The sequence below is a fragment of the Nannobrachium achirus genome (assembly GCF_963921795.1).
Source record: "Nannobrachium achirus genome assembly, chromosome: 5".
NCBI classification, from domain to species: Eukaryota; Metazoa; Chordata; class Actinopteri; order Myctophiformes; family Myctophidae; genus Nannobrachium; species Nannobrachium achirus.
Genome location: NC_137814.1, coordinates 58,070,882 through 58,093,222, shown reverse-complemented (window position 1 = coordinate 58,093,222; position 22,341 = coordinate 58,070,882).

The following is a 22,341-nucleotide window of genomic DNA, read 5'->3' as shown; positions in this document are numbered from 1 at the left end:
TGAGAGAAATGTCACAGCACTGCTCTCATTTCCCTCTAAGGCCTTCCAACAGGAGATAACACACGCGAGGGCAACCAGACGGGGCTTTTTGCGTGTCACCACCATGCACTCTACGACAGGGGTTCCCAAACTTTTTTGTCTCAGGTCACCCCATGAATATTTTTTTAATCCGAGGCACACCTACATTATAATTGTCGCTCCAGCACCTTATATTTATAGCATACGTCGTTGTCGGGTGGAAACCTTGTATGTCCTAAACCGTTTTGTATTCATGAAAACAGCAGATCTACAAGCACACAGTGTGCTTGTAGATTGGCTGTTTTTCACTAGTTTTGTGCGACGGTCTTGTATGATGAAGCAGGGCAAAAGACGTTCACATTTGAAATTTGGAGATATACGAGGTTCCTGCCCGACAGTGACGATAGTGATTATGTTGCAAGGAAAACGTTGAGATAATAGCCATTTTGGTTAGAACTGACTGAAAATAACTTTGTACTTCAAGTTTAAAATGATACTAAATATTTTTGTGTCCAAATAAATTCCAAATGTTATCAAATTATCTCGCGGCACCCTGGACTGCCGTCGTGGCACCCCAGGGTGCCCTGTCACCACACTTTGAAAACCCCTGCTCTACGACAAGGAAAACTGAGATGAAACCATGTCACACGGAGGAAAGGGGAAGCGTGAAGCGACATAAGTCTTATGGACCCCCTAGGCCTGAGACTGCCTCAGCATCCCTCTCCTAACACACACGTGCATGCTAGTGACAGCTGAAATAGACACTGGAATAGTACACTCCACACAACAACTTGCATTGCGTACAGCGTACGGCACCACACCATCCTGGCCACCAGTCCTTCATCTACTGACATCCCCCGGCTCCCACCGGCTGTCTGAGTACCTCAAGGGAGTATACTAGGACCACTGTTGTTCTTAATATACGTAAAACGACATGTCATCTGCTTGTGACTGCAATCTGTTTCTGTTCGCGGATGACTCGGCTCTCCTAGTCTCAGGCAGAGACATATCGCAGGTTGAAAAGGCCCTTAACTGTGAACTTAACAAGATCTGCACCTGGCTCAATGACAACAGACCCTCAATTCACCTATAGGCAAAACTGAATGTATCCTCTTTGGATCTAGTCAGAAACTTAGCCTAGTTGAGAACTTCACAATTAAAGTAGGTGACACTGTGATAGAAAGAAAAAATACTGCTACCTGGGTTGCATCCTGGAGGCTAACCTATCCAGTGAAAAAATTACCACCAAGGTAATCAATAAAGTCAACCAACGAATTCGCTTCTTGCAAAGGGTTGCCCCGCTGATCAATATTAAATCCCGAAAGACACTTGGAGGTGCTCTTATTGGGCCCCTCATTGATTACGGAGTCGTTGTCTGGTATCGCGACGCCCCAGCTGCCTTAAAGTTAAAGCTCCAAACAGCCCAAAACAAACTAATTAGGGTTGTGCTTGGTCTCCCTCCTCAGACCCACCTTACCGATCATCACCACGAAAGCGTGGGATGGCTCAAAGTAGCTGACAGAGTACAGCATATTGCAATGGGCCTGGTGTACAAGATACACTACACCTCCAAGATTCCCATGCACCTGACAAACTACTTCTTAAAGGTCAAGGATGTTCACGATCACAACACCAGAGGCAGCTCCACTAATCATCATCAACGTAGATTTAACACTAAACAAGGCTCTAACTCGTTCTCCTGCTACACCATCAACATGTGGAACGCCCTTCCACAAGCCCTAAAGGAGAGCAAATCCCTAGCCTCCTTCAAAATTGGTATGAAAAGTCACCTTCAGACAGCTGCTACCCGTGACTTGTAAATAGACTAAGCCCCCATGCTCCCCCCCCCCCCCCCCTTTTTTTATCTTTTTCTGCCTTTGTATTTGATGTTATGCTTTTGAAACTGATATTATCCTAGATAAAGTACTATGTTCTATCCGTCTGTCTTTCAATGTTATATGAGATACTTAAAGTGTGGTTCCTGTGGAAATAAGCCTCGGCTTTCTAGGATCTCCTTTTAGTTGACCTTGTACCAGTGATTTGTACTGTCATGAAACTGTACTTTTTTCTATTGCAAACTTCTAATAAATTCTTCAATCAATCAATCAATGTCAGTCAGTCCCTCCATCAGTCCCTCTGTCTGTCACGTCACACTTTTGGCCTCTTATCTCCGGCACCGTTGCCCCTAATCATGCCAAACTTTGCACACACACACTCCTTGGATGGCAAACCACAACCTCCACCCCTGATTTCTCACATGCCCCTCTTCTAGCATCACCTGACGGTTGCTTATCTCCCGATTAGGGAGTCTTACTGGTTTTCTATGCTGTGGTGTGCTGGGGAGGCAGTGGCAGACTGATTAGGCGGGCTGGCAAGGTGAGCTGGACTCGGTGGTGTCATTGGCAGAGAAGAGGACTCTGGCTAAGACATCTCTGCACACAGCACTTTAACTCTCAGTGTCACAGACTCCGCCTCAGCCACCGTCTGTGACCCTCCTAGCCAACCTGTGCTCTGATCATCATCTTATTCACCTGTGTGGCTCACCTCACCTGTTCCCTGTGACTGTTGAATGCCTAGTCTATATTTAGGACATGATGCCAGCCAGTCATTTGTTGGTTTGTCTGATTTGCCTGAGTTTATTGTATGTACTGCTTTCCCCTTTGAGAAAGGGTCGTTTTGTAGAAAGGTAAACAGAGCTGATGCTGATGACCTGTTTCCAGTCTCAAGTTTATTCTGCATTTTGGGTCCTGTCCTGGGGAGAGCCTGACACTCAGAAGAGCTAATTTAGTGATAGGTTCCTATACGAGTCGTGTAGCACTGATATGTTTGGGAATTCCTTCATTCTATAAAATAAAATTCCTTTACAAACGATTTTAGACATGTGAGATGTGATAACCACCTCCGGCTTTGGCCTCCTGGAAGGTGAATTTTCAAGGCTGACTCATCAGCAAGAACTGCACGAAAGAGAACAAACCACATATCACTTGACTAGACAATTCCAGCAGAACGAGAACTGAGAAAAATAAAAAACTAAGGAACTGAAATTCAACCCCCCTTACTTTACCCGAACCCCCCCTTTTTTTCCTACTGTAGTGTTTTATACTGTACATGTGATGATATTTGAATGTTTTTTATGCTACTTTATATGTTGATGAATTGAATACCAAAGACCCCAACGGAAACAAGAATGCAAGGACCTTTTTGGTGTGTTCCTGTTAGACGGTAATTGTGCTGTACTACATTTTTGTCTAATAAAATATTCAATCAATCAAATACTTGGAATAATGATGAGAGCTCTATCCAGTTCCATGTATGGTACACATAAATACAAATTACATTTTAAACCAGGAAAAGAAGGCAAGGTACACAGATACCGTATGACTGAGATTTCAGTTCCTTTTTCTCAGTTCTCTGTCTGCTGGAAAGTTCCAATCAAATGATTTGTGGTTTGTCAGAATGTGTCTTTCCAAGTTATTATCGCTGCATAGTTGTTGCAATTTATTTTCCATCAAACACTATTTGTTGTATATGTCTTTTGTATCATGATATCTGTTCTAAAACTCATTGAACTGATGTCTAGTTGTGATTGGAAGCTAATAGTAGCATAACCAGTAAGACTCCCTAATCGGGAGATAAGCGACCGTAGGTCACTTATCTCCACAAATAGGGCAAAAATGTGTTTGAAAAAATCTTCCTGATCCATGGTGATGACATGAGTGTAGACATACTGTGTAGTGATTTTCGTGATTTTAGGGCAAAATCTGTAGGAGCAGTGTCCAAAAATGTGTTTTTAAAAATCGGCCTGGAGGTGGCGCTATATGGGAGAGATTCATGTTGATGGGATGAGTGTAGACATACTGTGTACCGATTTGCGTGATTTTAGGGCAAAAATTGTAGGAGCAGTGTCCAAAAATGTGTTTTGCAAGAATCGGCCTCTGGTGGCGCTAGAAGAGGGCCATGTGAGAAATGAGGGGTGGGGTCTCCGCGCCGGCAAGGCGGACAAATAGGTACCGGCCCCGGCTGTCCCGGTCGCTCCTAGCCGGAGTTACGGCATTTTATGTGAGCTGCAGTGTAGGGGGTCCTCCACTGGTGGCGCCACCACTTTTGCATCCGTTCTGGAGCACCAGGAGTCGGTGGTCCCCGGGAATTCCCAGTGAGAAGCCCCGTTGGGGTGGTCATTTGGTCAGTTTAGCACATTTGGTCATTTTTTACATCTGGGGGTCCCCCAGGGACCTGGGGGTCCCTGGAGCTCCGGGGGTCCTTGGAGGTTGTAGTTTGGCAGGTAAGGAGCGTGTGTGCAAAATTTGGCATGGATCGGGGCAACGGTTGCGGAGATATGAGCAGGGCAAGAGTGTGACGTGTGAGGTGTGACAGACAGACTGACGGACTGACGGACTGACTCACAGTTTGTGCAGGGTTTGATAGTAAATGCGACCATACGGTCGCAATAAACTGGTAACACATGCAACTGCACCATTGATATGCTGCCATGGTCAATCCTGTGTTAATTGACACTGCCCCACTAAAGTGTTAGTTTCAAGAGTTGTGGTTTTCTTTAAGGTGAACAAGCTTTTTCGCTGTTGATGATCAGTGCCGGATTTATATGACATGAGGCCCCTGGGCAAGGGGAAATAAAGAGGCCCTTGTGCGCGCGCGAAGTACCGCATACGCGAAGTACCGCACACGCGAAGTACCGGATACATAGAGTGGGCGGGCTTTAGACTGCACTAAGCTTTCAGAGCAACTACATGCAGTGCGGCGAGCAGAGCAGAAGCTCTCAATGTTAATACCATAATAAAACAAAATGTACAGTAACTAAACACAAATATCACTTTATTTGGATAGCAATACTTTAAAATGTCATCATTAACTCATTCAGGGTCTTTTCAAAATGGCTTCCAAGTTCCACACCACCTCCCTCTCCATAGACTTCCATGTAATTAATAGTGCACGGATCATGCACCCCCATGCCTAGATCATGCACCACATGTGTGCACACTGTTCACAGCTTTCAAACAAAAAAATCCGAATGGAAATCCGTTCAGGCATTCATGAGCTAGTAGGGTTGCCAACTCCCAGAGTTTCAAATACGGGACACTTTCTAAGGAGACATGCGCCGCCGAAGGCGGCGCCGAAAAATCGGATATCTTCGTTTATAAAGTTGGCTAAAACGGGTATTTTCCTATATTAAATCATATTTTTCCTTTCACAATATTAATTCGGGTGTCTTTGGGGCGAAAAATCGGATATTTTTGGTTATAAATTGGCTAAAACGGGTATTTTCCTCTATTAAATCATATTTTTCCTTTCACAATATTAATTCGGGTGTCTTTGGGCCAGCTAACCTATTACCTTAAAATCATGTAGTGTAGTCCTATATTGTATTTCTCTCAATTTTCCAAAACATATCGCCTAGGTCTACCTGGTCCTAATGTGCCCACTCTCTGGTTACCCAACACTAGTTTAATCATATTGGCATACAGCAATAACCATTAGGTTTTAAAAACAAAATCAACGCATGCTTATTTCACATACCAGCCTGTCTGGGGTCGCTTTAGTTGGCAGACAAGATTACTGTAGTGTTCCCAGGAATACAATATCCATGGCTTATTTTCTGTTGCTTGCCTGCTTTTTCACCTTTTTGTTTAGCCTATCACCTATCATAGATTCATGTCTAATATGTTTGTACACAATCTTCTGGCACACGTTTTTTTTTAAGACATTAAACAATGTTCTGAGCCGAGCACTGTCGTATGGTCGCTCGCACGCACTCGTATCGTCTCTCGCAGGCAACTTGTGGAGTGAACCTACAGCCCATGCTTGGGAAGGGAGTGTGTAGGGGGCGGAGACTGTGTCTTAGCAACACTGTGTTAATAAGCCAATCAGCTGCTTACAAACAGCGCAGCGCCTCTCACAGCAATGGGATGCAGCACTTGTCGTCTCAGAGGAGAGCAGAGTGGAAGTGGAAGCTCTCTGACAGGCAGAATCGCTGTCATTTCTCAATTAAATCATCCCGTCATTCATATTTATCCCCCAACCTTAAAATACGGGACAAAGAGCGTCCCGTTTCAGTTCAATACGGGACACGTCTTTTAGTTTCCAAAAAAGGGACGATCCCGTATTTTACGGGACGGTTGGTAACCCTATGAGCTAGCAGCCATTATGTTTTCTTGAAATGTAAACAAACGTGGCTGCCATGTTTGAAAGATGGGGTTGGTATGGGGGTTAAACATGGAATTTCGCGATCATGCCTACTAAATTTTTTGGGGTCCAAAAAAAAAATTTTTTTTGGAGGCCCCCCACCCCCCTGAGGCCCCTGGGCACGTGCCCACCCTTGCCCAATGGTAAATCCGGCCCTGTTGATGATAAAATACTAGTGCATGCGTAGGTGGTTCAATGTAAGGGTACTAGAATATCGCCCGCCTTTGGCGGAGGAATCCTAGAGTTCGCACGCTTTGCGTGCTCACATGCACACACGCACAACTGCTCCAAGCCATGTTGCCCACAAAAAGCACTGTTTCTTCATGTATTTTGAGTGTGTGTGTGTGTGTGTGTGTGTGTGTGTGTGTGTGTGTGTGTGTGTGTGTGTGTGTGTGTGTGTGTGTGTGCCCCCTGTGCAGCTGACCCCTCTCTCTCTCTCTCTCTCCCCCTGTGCAGCTGACCCCCCCCCCCCTTCCCTCTTGTAACCTGAGACTCTCTCTCTCTCTCTTGCTCTCTAGCGAATGAGCGGACGGCATAGGGTTGTGGGCGGTTTTATTCCGTGAGTTCTACCGACATACATCTGATCTCGGACATACATCTGATCTAGCTATGAGTTGAGGTGGATGTGAAGTGGGCGTGAATGGGCTTGGAAGTGGGATGCGGCTCTTAAAGGATTGTAGAATAGGATAGGAACAATGAAAAAGACAGCTCTTAGCAAACATTACTTCTGGCTGTCTGTCTTGTCTTGCATCCTCACCTGATGCAATATTGTACGGGTAAAATACATAAAATCTACGGCAACATAATAATGAGTCACCAAAATCAATCAAACTAATTATTTAAAGAAAATAATATATCTGAATATTTAGCATAACAATACAAAATGTGCCACGGACATGGACAAGTCTTGCCACGGACACATTGTTGACCCCTGCCTATTTGGCTCCAGTCCAGCTCCACCAAGGCTCAGTTCGGGAGTGTGTTATATACTGCTAAATAGCAGGGAGGTTTGTTGCGGTAAAGTCTACTCACCACCATTCAAGACTGGCCAATGTATAAGATATGTTATCATGATTGATTATGTGTGACGTCATTAGAATATATTATGTATCATCTGATTATTAATACTTGATACATTATAGGATACTGGATAAGAGCTATTGTTTTGCTAAAGCTTATCTTCTTGTTATGGTTCAGCTTGTCTGTAATACAGTATAACTGTACTGTCTAACCTGTGCTTCGTGACAGAACTACTTTACCACTGACCAGAGGGTTAAACTGTACTTTTGTCCATGATATCATGTTACATAAAGCATCCACCTAATACATTATCTTGTTTCCTCATTTTCTCATTATTGTTGATTGATCTGAATTCCTCCACAACAACCGTCATTGCTTTTAAACTTAATGTAAAACAATACATTTTACGGCCTGGGCCGCTGGTCCAGGCACCTAGGCTCAGTGTAGCCTGACAGTGTGTCCAGTGTCCAGTGTGTCCAGATCCTGCTAATCAATAAAGGCATAAGGCATAAAAAGCAAATATTTAATGTGCTCACTCTGTCTCCAGGGTTCCCACACATTTAACCAATGAATACAAAAAAAAGTCTGAAATCTGAATTTCTAAACCAATTTCCAGGCCTACCGGTATATAACAACCATTCAGCACATTCAGCTCTTACTCCTATGTGCAATGCCCAAAGACAGGCAATGTAGCAAAACTAAAGTATAGAATGGTGATGATAGATCTGTTTTTGTCACATACATTTAGGCTGCAATCACGCTCGTTCAGCAAAAAAAAAAAAAAAAAAAAAACACTTTTTTATCAATAAAATCAATAGCCAAAAACAATGCATAGCCAAATATTTTTTTTAATTCCAAAACATTTCCAGTACTGGAAAAAAAACAAAAAACAAATCTAATTTCAAAATGTTTCCAGGAATTTCATGACCGTGGGAACCCCCCCCCCCCCCCCTCTCTCTCTCTCTCTCGCTCTCTCATATATATATATATATATATATATATATATATATATATATATATATATATAACACACACACACAGACACACATTCTCACATAACTTAACTTCTTAGGACCTCTGACTAATGCTGAACGTTTTAGGACCACCCTTTCTAGACATTGTAGAAACATATGCTTTACACCCCTGAACATGAAAAAAAATCTATTTTAATACTATCACCGCAGATTTAAAGAAGGGAACATTCTAGACATTGTCATTTTTACTGTACTTGTTAGGACCACTCTTTCTAGACATCGTAGAAACATATGCATTACACTCCTGAACATGAAAGAAAATCTATTTTAATACTATCACCTCAGATTTAAAGAAGGGAACATTCTAGACATTGTCATTTTTACTGTACTTGTTAGGACCGTCTAAAAAAGGGGGGGAAAAAAGGTAAAACTTTTTGTTAACTTTAATGTATCGTCTCTTATGAGCTTAATCAAATATACTGTATAGAATGAATCACCCGTTTTTAATGTGATAGAAATAAAAACAGCTTTAGTTCACTTAACCAAATAGTTTTAATCTATCCTCCAGATGTAGTTTGTCTTGGAGGGGGGGAAACATACTGCAAAATCTCCATGGCCATATCAGAGGGTCGCAACACAGCCCTATCTAGACCTAGGAGTAAAAGCATTAATGTAGACATGAGAAATCAATGCCTCAAATGGCAGTACAGTTTAGCAGTGGTGTAAAAGGTAATCAAATGTTTTAGTAAAAGTACCAATGGCACCAAAGGCCTGTTTTCAAGATGTTACTTGAGTAAAAGACTTTTGTATCAAAATGTAAAGCACAAAACTAAAATGTTAAAATAAAACAGGTTATACCTCTTGTGTAGCACTCGTTTTCTTTTTTGAATTTTGACTGCATAAACCTATACAAATATTTCAAGATTGTTATATCAGATGTCTACTGCGATGTCCGTTTTATATACTGTACACATTAACATGGCATCAAAACATCTCACAACTGGCATTTGAAGAAGGAAGCATACTCTGGAGTGTGAATGTATATATCTATTGGCCTGAATGGTGGACTGCGACATCTACTCCAAAAAACACAACTGCAGTTCCATCAAAACTTTATCCTGCACGTGTGCACAACCCGACTGAAATACAATAAGGCCTTTTCTACGGCTAAGAACTGGTTTGGTTCTTCGGGGATGAACCAGTGGTGAGTGTTTCCACCGAGAACCAAGTTGGTTCCGAACTGTAAAAGTTGGTTCGGGATTGGAACCACAAATTCCTTGTTTTTGCAGTGAACCGTGGAACTGAAATGGGGACAACGGTTCTGGTTCAATCTGGTGGAAACGCAAGTCTGTTCCCGGCCGGTTAACAGAAACGAACCAAGGTTCGGTAAATGACACCGCCATCATTGGCCTGATTACAGATAATGAGAACTGGCAACTGAGAGGAAGCGAGAGACTTGACATGGCGGTGTCAGGATAACAAAACAATCAAAGAAAAAAAAGTCAGACACATTAGAAATGTCAAACAGACATAAGACTCCAGCACAAAAGGTTTATTCAGAAACATTAATTCACAACCCCTTAAATCATACATGGGCAACTGGTGGCCCGGGGGCCACATGCAGCCCCCACCTTTAGTCAATGCGGCCCTCAGGTCAGAATACTGAATATATTATTGATTTCAGCAGTTACAATTGCAAACATGAACTGCTTAAATTCTGTCTATATTAGTAGCTTAATGACCACTAGTATAGTAGTATTAAAATGTATTTTTTATGTCCAATGTATTTGTAATCAGGTTCATAAAGTTAACATGAGTATATAAATACATGCATTTGAAATTAAATCAAAATGTTACATTTCAGGATTCCAATTAAGAAATAACTAAAAATAATTCAGGATTCCAAATTAAAAGAAGCAAAAATAGCCGATCTACAAGCTCAAAATGCATCGCAGCGCGATGCGTTTTGAGCTTGTAGATCGGCTATTTTTGCTCGATTGTATGCAATACTAGAATGGCAAAGTAGGATGTAGCAATATGCAATGTGGCCCTCTGGAGTGAAGGTGGAAATATAGTGGCCCTCGCCATCATCAAAGTTGCCCACCCCTGCCTTAAATTAAGAGAGACTTGGACGATCCGAAGCAAAGCAACAGAACCCCCATACAACTTCTTCCCACAATATTTTTAACCACAATGACGGTGCCTGAACAATGCAAAGCATCATGAGAGAACACATGTAAGACTGCGATTCTATTCGTTTAAGTCAGGTCGTCCAAAAACATTGCCAAACTGGTGGTACTTCTAGCAACAAAGAGCCAATGTCACCAGTCCAAAGGAAAAAAAAGGGAAGACCAACAGTAGACGTCCAATTCATACTGAAGATTCAGACGAAGACTGCAATTCTGTTCATCTAAGTCAGGTCATCCAAAAAAATGGCGAAAAAAAAATACCATCAGAAGAGACACTTTTGCCTTTTTTGCGGCGAACCACAGGCAAAAATAGCTAGACATATGGAGCGACGGCATAAAGAAGAACTGGAGGTGGCTAATGCACTCATGTATGCAAAGAAGTCGAAGGAGAGGAAGGCTCAGCTGGCCCTGCTTAGAAAAAAAGTTAATCAGGCAAATAACATTGAAACTATCAAGGAAGGCAAAGGGGTAATGGTTCCTTGTAAACAAGAGAGCGATGCGAAGACAAACTTTCGTCATTATGCACATTGTATAGGGTGCGGTGGTTGTTATAAAAGGAAGTTCATGTGGAAGCATGCTAAACGCTGCACACTAGCCCGGGAGATTCGCAGTACAATGTCTGTAAAGACACGAATCCAGGTTCTCTGTGCTGGTGGTCAACCAGTACCTAATACTGTGAGGAAGAAGCTATGGAATCTTGTTAATACAATGAAGCGGGATGACATTTCCCATGCTGTCAAAGGAGACGCATACATTCTGAAGGTTGGAGAAAAATTGTTTAACAAACAGCGTGACACTCCCACACAATCTAATAATGTTCGGCAACTCATGCGGGGACTGGGGGATCTGCTGATCCACGGGCGGACGATGACCCCCGTAAAAGAGGTTAAGGATTATGTCCATCCACAACATTTTATGCACTTTATCGGTGCTGTCTATGCAACAGCTAAGTATGTAGAAGAGACAAACAGATTTGGGAAACCCTCACTGGCATTAAAGTTAGGAATGCACATGCAGAAAGTAGCTGATGTCTTAGAGGCTGAGGCCCTTTCGTCACAGAACAATGATTTGAAGCAGTCTGTCCAAGGATTCAGACAACTGTACAGTCTTTGGTGGAATGAACTCGTCTCTTCTGCTGCTCTTGAAGAGCTTAAATGGAACAAGCCTAAGATACTTCCGTTGGCAGAAGATGTAAAGAAAATTCACATCCACATGAGTGAAAAGCAGAAACACTTCTATAATGAGCTTTTGGGAAACAAACCCATGACTGAGAGAAAAATAATTTGGAGCAATCTTGCCAAAGTCACTCTGGCACAGGTGATCCTTTTCACCGGTTGTTGGTTCTGACTCTGCCTCAGTACTAGATTCTTCCGAAGCCCTTGGCTTGTAAGTGCGGTCACTCCCATCGCAGGTAGTTTCAGAGTCCATGTCTTCGGTCAGCTACAACAGAAACACAGATGTTTGTTACCGCAGTTACATAAGTCAAGAAGCAGAAACATTAACAACCTTTAAAAATATTTAAGATCTTTTGAAGTGGGGATGTAGATGAAGCTCATCCATAGCCAATGTTTTTTTTACTACCTACAGTAAAAGGTGTACAGCCAATTTGGAGAGTCAGGCAACAGGACAGGGATGGAGTCTTGGACAAGCAAGTTCAGTAAGAGATGCCATTCCATCCACTGAAACCTTCCTCAGAATCATATTTGTAAGATATTTAGTTTAGTAAGATATTTAGTATCTTACTCAAATTGCCCGTCCGACAAAATTAAACCAAATCTGTTTGACTACCTACTACCTACTAACTACTACTGCAGACGGGCAAAGCTTAGAGTATAGATAAGTAAACCGTACAACCATACTTCAAAAGATCTGAACTATCCCTTAACTGTTCTGCTGCCCTTGACGACGCTCACCGTCAGTGAAAGGGTTAACACCATGGCGCGGTTGACGGCGAGGACTGTCAATCTTACTGTATATACAGTAAAGATATTATTATCTATATTATATAGATGGTAACTGAGCTGAATGAAGTAAATTAGTTCAGTACCTTGTGCGCTACGCTGCGTCCTCTGCTGCGAGTCCTAGGCCGGAACCTTGAGCGTCTGTGCGGCCGGCTCTTGGCACTGGTTCTGTCCTCGCTCTGAGTACTGCGACTGGACACTGACCTTGACCGTGAATAGACACTGCGGCCGTTATCCCTGTACAATTGACAATGTAGGCATTAGAGCAGACACTTTAGTGCAGAACAACTTACTACATGCTATGGTAATTAACCCATTTAGGCCTAGAATTATTGACTGCTTTAACCAGTGAAAAATAGCAGATATACAAGCTCCGCGCTGCGAGCTTGTAGATATTTAAATCATAAAATACTGTGAAAATAAAGATAAACGGCTTTGGTTCATTATACCAGTTTCAATTACATTTTATGTGTAGTGCAATCCACCTCCCCAGATGGCTATCTTGCACACTTTACAGAAAGTCTCTAGGTTATCATATTGGAAAATCGCAGATTCACATATGAAATCGTGTGGTGTGTACCTGGAGCCATCTCCAGGACTGAAGCTGCGGCTTAAAGAGCGCCGGCGGCTGTTGACACTGGTTCTCTCCTCACTCAGTCCCTTAAACCAGGAAACTGACCTGGAACGTGAACGGCCACTGTTTGTCTGGTCCCTGTACAATTGACAATGTAGGCATTAGAGCAGACACTCACTCCTAATGCAGAGTGACTTAGTACATGTAGAGGAAAGTAAAACAATTAAGCTAAAACATAAGTAATCATAGTCAATGTACAACTACTGCTAACCTGTCTTTACTGGGGCTGCATCTCTTAGGGGGACCATTGTTGTGGCTGGTGGGCATCAATACACCCTTTCTGTAATGACAACAGGTTTTAACGTTAGCGGTGAAAATTTATGACAGTGTATCGTGACACAAATGCATGGTGTAGTGTTACTGTGTCACTAAAACACGTTTTAAAAGTCTGGAATAAAGTAACTTGTTTAAGAAATCAGCAGTCTGTACTGTCACTGTACTATTGCAGACCCCCAGTTGAAAACAAGATGGACCTCCACAAGAGAAGATTTACGGCTTAAGCAGTGATTCTCAAGCATTTTAATTTGCCCCAGTTTGAAATCCATTGAGCTACGGACCCCCATTTAATGTAATTTCTATCTCTGTGACTCTTATTTATTTAGTATAATCAATTTGAATGTAACTTCGAGTGTACAAATGGAACCAAATGGACTCACGGTTCCATTCCATTTGCACACTCTCAGAGTTACAGAGCGATAAGGTTCCATTTGATTCGTAACTATCCATCTATCTGGGGCCCCCTGGACCCTACTTTGAGAACAATGTGGACACAAAACTTTATCCAGGGGTTCTAGAGAGTTACTACAGGGGCCACAAAATCTTTGTGTGATGTAACCTTTTTACATCTACCCCTTGTACCCTAGCGTCCCTCCCTATTCTGAGGGGAAAATTTGCCATACATATAGAAAAGATCTACAAGCTCACACTAGTGAGAGGCGTTGGGCCAGCACTACTACAACGACATGTGTGTACCTGTTCTGTAGGTGACGAGGGGGGGCGGAACCAAGCAGCCCGCCGGTCAGCTCGCTCCCTCCTCTAGGAGATGCAGATGTCTGCACAGAAAACAAATGCAACTGTTGACAGGGGTCACCAACATGTCCGTACGTGGACAGATGTGTCTGTGACAAGACTTGGCCTCGTCCGAGGCACAATAATAAAAATCAAGACATTTTCTCCCAAATATGTTATAGCCAGACTGATGCATCGTGAGTGTTTTGAGCTTGTAGATCAGCTATTTACACTTTTTGTATTAGTCACTTTTTTGGTCAATGAAAACTGGTCACATTTTAGTCTAGTTTTAGTCATTGACAATAAAGGGTATGGGTTGTCATTTTACAATAAAAAAGCAAGATTAGCAGATCTACAAGCTCATCACAGAATCTCACTTTGCCACCCAACTACTAATGAATGCATTCCAGATAAGATGCATGTTCTGATTGAGTTTATGTTTATTCATATGTACTTGTAGAACTGGAGAGCTTCCCCTCCACTAAACCCCTGCTCTCTACAAGTTGTAACTCTGACAGTGTACAAATAGAATCAAATGGACCCTAATGGGTGCATTTGGTGCCATTTCTACACTGTCAAGAGTTAAGGGGAGACCTTGAAATGTTAAGTTTGAGAAACGTTATTTAGGGCAGTGGTTCTAAAACTTGAGGTCAACCACACACAAACTGCAACATCAGATAGCAACTAGCAGCCTAATTGCCATACACATAGGTTAACATGGTTGAGATACTATTAGGAAAATAAATGCCTTTACAAAGTCCATTTCACTCCAAACAACATGAACACGGTGGCACTGTGAATATAGGTACATAGCAAAGCCTTCTAGGTGGATTCCATGCACACAGTAACAATAAACAGCTTTTGAAATCTCAACCAAAAATGACAGTGAAAGCAGTGCTTTGCTATCGCAATGCAACCTAAACACACTGTAACTATATGAACACAAGCACAACTCATTTTGAACAGTTGCTCATGATTGCAGGGAGCATGGTAAAACTGAACGTTTGTCCCAAAAGTTGTGTTTCATTACTGCTAAGTACAGCGTGCTGTGTATGCCAATTCAACAGCATGGAGCCAGCTTGAATGAAACACTTTAAACACGTTGTGGAAACGAACATTAGGCACAAATTGATTGCACTTTCAATTTTTAATTCATCTTACCTTACAGCTGTCCGGCAAAATGTTTTCTTTGTTGACTGAATAAAACACACAAGGCATCATGTTGTCTGACGAAAAGAACGCTGTGTTTGTGTGACTGCTCAGTGCTCACTCTGCACCAGCTGCTTCTACACAATCAACTCGACAATGACGGTGGGGGAGGGGAGGTATGGGCTGCTGCTCAGTGCTCTGTCTGCGCCAGGTGCTTCTACCACACAATCAACTCGACACTGACAGTGGGTGGGGGAGGGGAAGTATGGGCTGCATGCAGGCTCGCAGAGAGACAGCCAACACTAGAGATGGGATTTATGGCTCTTTGAAGTGAGCCGTCCTTTCAAAGAGCCGTTCAAAAGACTGGCTCATTTGAGTTACTAGTTACTTTGTAGATTTTGATTATAATAATTACAAATAACTTCAACCCTATATACATTTATTTCTGACATACATAGGTACATACCTGCCATTTGAAAATAGCCGAACTACAAGTTCAAATGATTTTTCTACATTTTACTCATTGGAAAACCTGTGAAACAGGACATTCTGCATAATAAATACTTTCTACTATTGGTACTTTGTAGGCTACTTTAATTATATTTTGATACCTTCTACTATTGGTACTTTGTAGGCTACTTTAATTATATTTTGATACCACTTTTACTCAAGTATATTAACATTCCAACCTTCTACTTGTGCACCACATGTTCATTAGAAAGGAACGGTTCCCTATACTGCGAACCGGATCCCATCGTTCATTTCAAAGAGCCGTTCAAAAGACTCGATTCGTTCGCGAACGTCCCATCTCTAGCCAACACCGTTTTTTCTTACCAGTTGGTTTTAAGACATGGTTCTCAAACCTTTTGGGTCAAGGCACCCCATAAATAGTTGTTTCAACCAAGATAATACCCTTTTTGGTTACTTGGAACTGACTGAAAATGACTTTGTACTTCAAGTTTAAAAGTATGTAAAATAATACTGTCCATAATTATAGTCTAGTATCCAGGTATGGATCCCATGCACCTAAGAGGAACATTTTTTCATTCATTTAGTGGCAGGACATACATTTCTCTGTGTCAATGAGTGAGTAAAATAAATAAACAAGTCTGCATTTCTCAACACAACAACATTATTCTGGTTGACTAAAGGAGTACATTATGCCAGTGGTTCTCAACCTGTGGGTCGGGACCCCCAGAGGGGTCCCCAAATTATTTTTGGGGGTCCCCAGTAGTTTAGCTAAATGTTAACATTGTTTTCTCACTCAAAAGTAAACAGACCAACATACAGTAGTAGTAGTAAGTGTATAGAGGGTATCTGCACATTTCTAAAGTGACAATTTAAGGACTTTAAAGATCTTTTTAGTACCTCTGGTCAAACATTGGTCAAATTGTCAAATATTAGGGAGAAATTGTGAAAATAGCCGATCTACATGCTCACCACACATGCTATTTTCAGAATGGAATAGATGGGGTCAAACTAAACGTAATGCCAACTCCTACAATTCCAAGTGCTCGTCACGGTGGGGGGTCCCCCGTTCAAATATGATTATTTTGGGGGTCACGGCCAGAAAAGGTTGAGAACCACTGCATTATGCTACCAAAATGAACACATCAGCTGGTAGAAATGTGACTATTGGAAGCTACTTAGCTCCAGCCAAACAATGTAGGAGCCTGTGACAGATCACAGGACACCAGTCTGTGTGTCATGTGCCTACAGCAGGGGTGCCCAAAAGGTAGATGGTGATCTACCAGTAGATCACCAAGGGTGTGCAGGTAGACCACATGACATGCCTCTAGAAATATATAATTAAAATATAAAAAGAAATGGTCAATATGACATCAAGAAGGCCTGTCAGCTCCCTTCATAGCTTCTAAAGTAGGCAAACCTCCAATGCAATGCTTTGTTCAAGAGTCAGTAGCATTACAAAGAACCCCAAATCCTACCACTTCCATACAGAATGGGATGAAGACATTTCCCCCAGTATTTCCCATTTATTTCCCCCTTACAGTAAGTTTGTTCGTCTAAAATGTAACGCCAGTGCTGCTATTCCAAAGCCCCCCTCAGGCCCTCAGCTGAAACATTTTGGATGGGTAGATCATGTTGAGCTAGTCATTTTAAAAGTAGATCTCACGTTAAAAAAGTGTGGGCACCCCTGACCTACAGTATATTATACAGGAGAATTGATAACCCTGCACTCACCTCCATTTGTATATGTTGTTATATGTTATGTTTGTTATATGTACATGAGATGACTGACAAGAGTATCACCCACAGAGCAACCAGTGTAACAATCATTTAACTTTCTGGACAGGTCATCCATATATAAAAATATATAAATTGCCTAACCCCATTACTGACCTGGAAAGGCTCAGAGATAGAATTGCCCCATTTCACTTGAAACGTCTGCTGTAACTGGCCTATAACAATAGGCCAGGAATCTGACCAGAAATCTTGGAACCCCTCTATCAATCAGTTTCATAAATAACTTGGCATGGTTTATTTTATCAAAAGCCTGACTGGCATCAATAAAACACAAAAATAAAGTAGAATTCTGGCTATTTTATGTCAACCAGCTCTTTTAAGGCATAGATACATAGGTCAGTGCTGTGTTTACTTTTAAATCCAAACTGATTGTCTGCAGTGTGAACATACAGCTCCAAAGTTTATTAATTTAAAATTATTCTTTCCAATATTTTAGATATGACACTGGCAAGGGCAACAGATGATATTTAGCTTCCCAGCCTTATCTTTGAGGACTGGCACCAACAGCACAGACATAATAGACTGAGGCAGGACACCATGAATCATGAGACCTGTGAAACACATGGCAAGCAGTGGACATAGCCTATAGCTGGAGTACCTAAGGCAGACCCGGGCATTATAAGGCCCAGGGGCCACATGCGGCCCTTTGGCTGACTCTAACCGGCCACCTGACAGGTTAGTAGGGAATAAGAAAATGACTCTGACCGGCCACCTGACAGGTTAGTAGGGAATAAGAAAATGAAGTTGTTTCTAATGTTATCTTATGTTCTAAATTTGCTTCCCTTGTTTCAACAGTACGTCACTTGGAGTTACTGTAATTTAGCTTTGTTTCATATTGAGCATCATGTCAAGTTATTTGAATCAAACAGCACACTGAGATGAGCTGCCAACTTTAATGTAATTTGGACATTGTTGCAAACTTAAAATACCATAACATCTGGAATAATATAACATAATGAATGTTTATTGAAATCGTCTCTATTTTTAATTAGCATGTAATGTCTATCTACCTGTAGTTTTGGGGGAAATTTGGGGGACTGACTACTGAAATTTCAAGCATCATCGTCAGCATGGCTAAATAGAAAACATCTCCATGCATGGCCCCAGTTACTCTCTCTGCATGATGTACAGTATGTGTTCCAGAAGCAGGAGGTCTACATGTGCAGCAGGCTGGCCTTTGTTTGCCTATACGTGAAGCGTGTTGTTGCAGACTGGAGGTCAATGCTTTGTTCACACAAGTGTTAAATTGCTCTACTTCCTGATAGGAATCATTGCTAATATAGTGTTTGTTCAATGACAGTGAATAGCTCAATATTGTGATAGCAGGCCTAATCGTTGCTAAAAAGTGTTTGTTAAAATGTAACAAACACTAGTATGCTCAGTCTATAGCAACGACTACTATCATGATATAGAGCTATTCACTGTTATTTATCAGTTAAATAAACCCTGAGAAGGAGTGGGAATGGATGATTGTAATGATAAAATGTAATTACCGTATATATAATGTATAGGCTATTATAATACTAGGAAGACGCCTGAGGGCGGGAAGCGACGCACGAATGTCACATTTGCGCGACCACAGGTCGCAGTTTACTCAGTCGCGGGGAATCTATTAGTGTAGAGGTCAGGTCCATGTATAGAGAAGTAGTAGTAGTATGATCCAGTGCCCATGTTGCCATGACAACATATTCATTGTAGAAATGTCCATTTATGTAGATCTCAGTAGTATCTTTCTGCCTGTATCCCTTGTATGTCCATATGTGGAGATAAAAGAGCTACAGGCTTTATGTTTTATGTTTTATGTTTATGTTTTATGTTTATTAAAGGATCCCCATTAGAGACTCATGAATGAGCCTCTAGTCTTCCTGGGGTCCTGAATCAGGCAAATACAATACAAATATACAATTAAAAAATAAAAATACTTAATGCTTAATCCCAGACTGTCTGTCTGGGGTTAGACAATAAACTCCATATTTGGGTATCGGTCTGACAGGCATTTTCAGCTGACAATGTATGTATGGAGATGATTGCCCATAATGGAGGTTTCGGTTTATTTTTGACTGGCATTTTCAGCTGACAACATATGTATGGAGATGATTGCCCATATATGGAGGTCTCAGTCTGTCTGTGTCCCATTTATGCCCATATATGGAGATCTTGGTATCTTCCTGCCTGTAGTCCTTTTATGTCCATATATGGAGATAAAAGGGCTGTCTGTCTGGGGTTAGACAAAATAATTCAGAGTGACGTCAGTGACGTCACAGTCACCATGATGATGTCATATGGGCTGCCAGACACTTGTTACGATGAGTCAACATGATGATATCATCAGTATTCCTGGCACATATATGGAGTAGGGCTGCAACTAACTATTATTTTCATAATCGGTTAATCGGACGATTATTTAAACGATTAGTCGATTAATTGTATTATGGCACTTATTTAGCTCCTCATAAATTTGAATTTTAGGTTATTTTAGAGGAAGTTCTAACTAACAAAACTACATTAAAGATGAACAATTCATTGAAAATTGCCAATTAAGTTATTATTCAAAAAGAGACAAAAAAAAGAGACACATTTATTAGTTTTTTCATTCTATATATTTTATGTTCTTCAATGTAGATGTATCCTTCAATGGCATTTACAAAACACACAGGCGCTAGTCTCACTGCAATTGCATAACTTGACCAGGCAGATTTGCACTTCAAAATTCTACACACACCAGTAATTAAAATATTAAGTTCGCCAGATGGTCCTAAGTAGGACACACACAAGAAAACACACACTCGAAATTCTACACACACCATTCTACACACACCAAATGTAAAAATGACTCCTTTTTAGGACCATATATAAAAATGCCTCCTTTTTAGGACCATGCCAATTTCAACACCAGGCATGTTAAAATGACATTATCTATCTGTTATAGTGGTCAAACCTACTTAGGACCATGATTTTGGTCCTAACTTGGTCAACGGTCCTAATACGGAAGGTGGTTTTCTTAGTAACGGTCCTAAGTAGGTGAGTAATGTAAGAACACACACACACACACACACACACACACACACACACACACACACACACACACACACACACACACACACACGTGTAAAAACAACAACATGATAGTGTGGTTTACAAGTAACATAAAATGGTCAAAGTAGCATTAAACTCACATGGTAGGCCACCATTTGGACTTTATGCAATAGCCTGGTGGCAGGATTTAAAATGTAGTATTGTGGCGAATACAAGAGTGGGCACTAAGGAAGAGTAGGCACCTCCATGTAAAATTGCCCATTTTGTCCAAAAAGTTAAATATTTGGAAACTATTATCATTATCAGACCTACATTTATACTTGAACTTCTTCTTGACCGAAATGATGTAATGTGCAACCTATTGGCCATGCGTATAGCCTACTCAATTCTGATTTGTGCATCGATATTTTTTCTGTTGCCATATAGGCCTACATTTCTCAAAAGGCTACAGTACACATTGATATTGAATACAACAGTTTCAAAAGTAACTCATTTGCTGACATATACCATCCATGTGTAATGTGTTCCTAATATGTGATCACTGCATAGCTCCGACACACACACACACACACACACACACACACACACACACACACACACACACACACACGCACACACACGCACACACGCACACGGGCACGCACACACACACGGGCACGCACACACACGGGGGCACGCACAGGCACGCACAGGCACGCACGCACGCACACACACACACACACACACACACACACACACACCCACACACACTATCGAGCGCAAATCGTGCCACATGGACGTTGCTACACTCGCGCGCACGCATTCGATTTTATCTGTGTTGTACTGAACGCATGAACGTCTCCTGTCATTTTCAAATGGCTTTTGAATCAGAACGCGCAAACGTCGCCGGCACGCGTCCCTGTGTGCCTTCTCTTTTGTGCCTCACAGGGGAACGCGAGGTCGCGTAGTGTTAGGCGTTTGTGGCGAACGCATGTGTTAACGCACGCATACATCTAATGGCCATGTGGCCATCATGCGTGAGACGACACGGTCAAATGCAGCGCCGCCATGAACTGTACGCGTGATTGACTTGTTGCTCTGCTCTGGAACGCACGTGTGAGATGTGTGCCACCCATTTGATTCTCAGCGCTAAACCTGCGTGTGTGTGTGTAGACGTGTATATCAAATAAAACATCCAGACGTTCATGCGAGCATGCGTTGGTCTGTCTCCACTGTGGGCTGCATGCTTTCTGTGCTCCTTGGCTGACGTAGCAAATTTGCTTTATATAGGCCTATTTGAATTGGGATAAAATACAGACCCTCAAGGACCACCGGTGGTCCTTTGGTGAGTTGGTGGTCCTGGTGGTCCCCCCCCCCCAAGGACCACCGTTGGCCAAGGACCACCGTTGGTCCTTGGGGGAAGTTCCAAGTGGTCCACAGCTAAATTATGGAGAGTTGTTAACCAAATGGATCTTTTAAATCTTTAGAGTATAAAGTGAAACCAAATAGATTTCGTTTCATTTTCTGGAAACACCCCGCCATTCCGAATATATTATTTATTATTATTTGGGCGATGATGTGATGTTGAAATGTAACTTTCAGATCAGCGCATGCATGAGTCACGGCCTTGCGCCCTGCTGGTTGGGACTAATATATTAAGTAGAAGTGTGTTGTGTTTATGGACTAAAATAACAGATGCTGGTTATTTTATTTGTTTTGCCCATTTTTATATTTGCATTTTAACCAAATGTTTTAATCCTTGACTGATTGAGACTATACATATTTCGTTAATTTATTTATATTTATTTATTTATTTATTTATTTATTTAACTGTTTTTGTTTTGTTTGGTGTTCCTAAGTTGAGCCCTTCGGAATGGCTGCCTTCTGGTTAAGTTGTCAGTTAAATT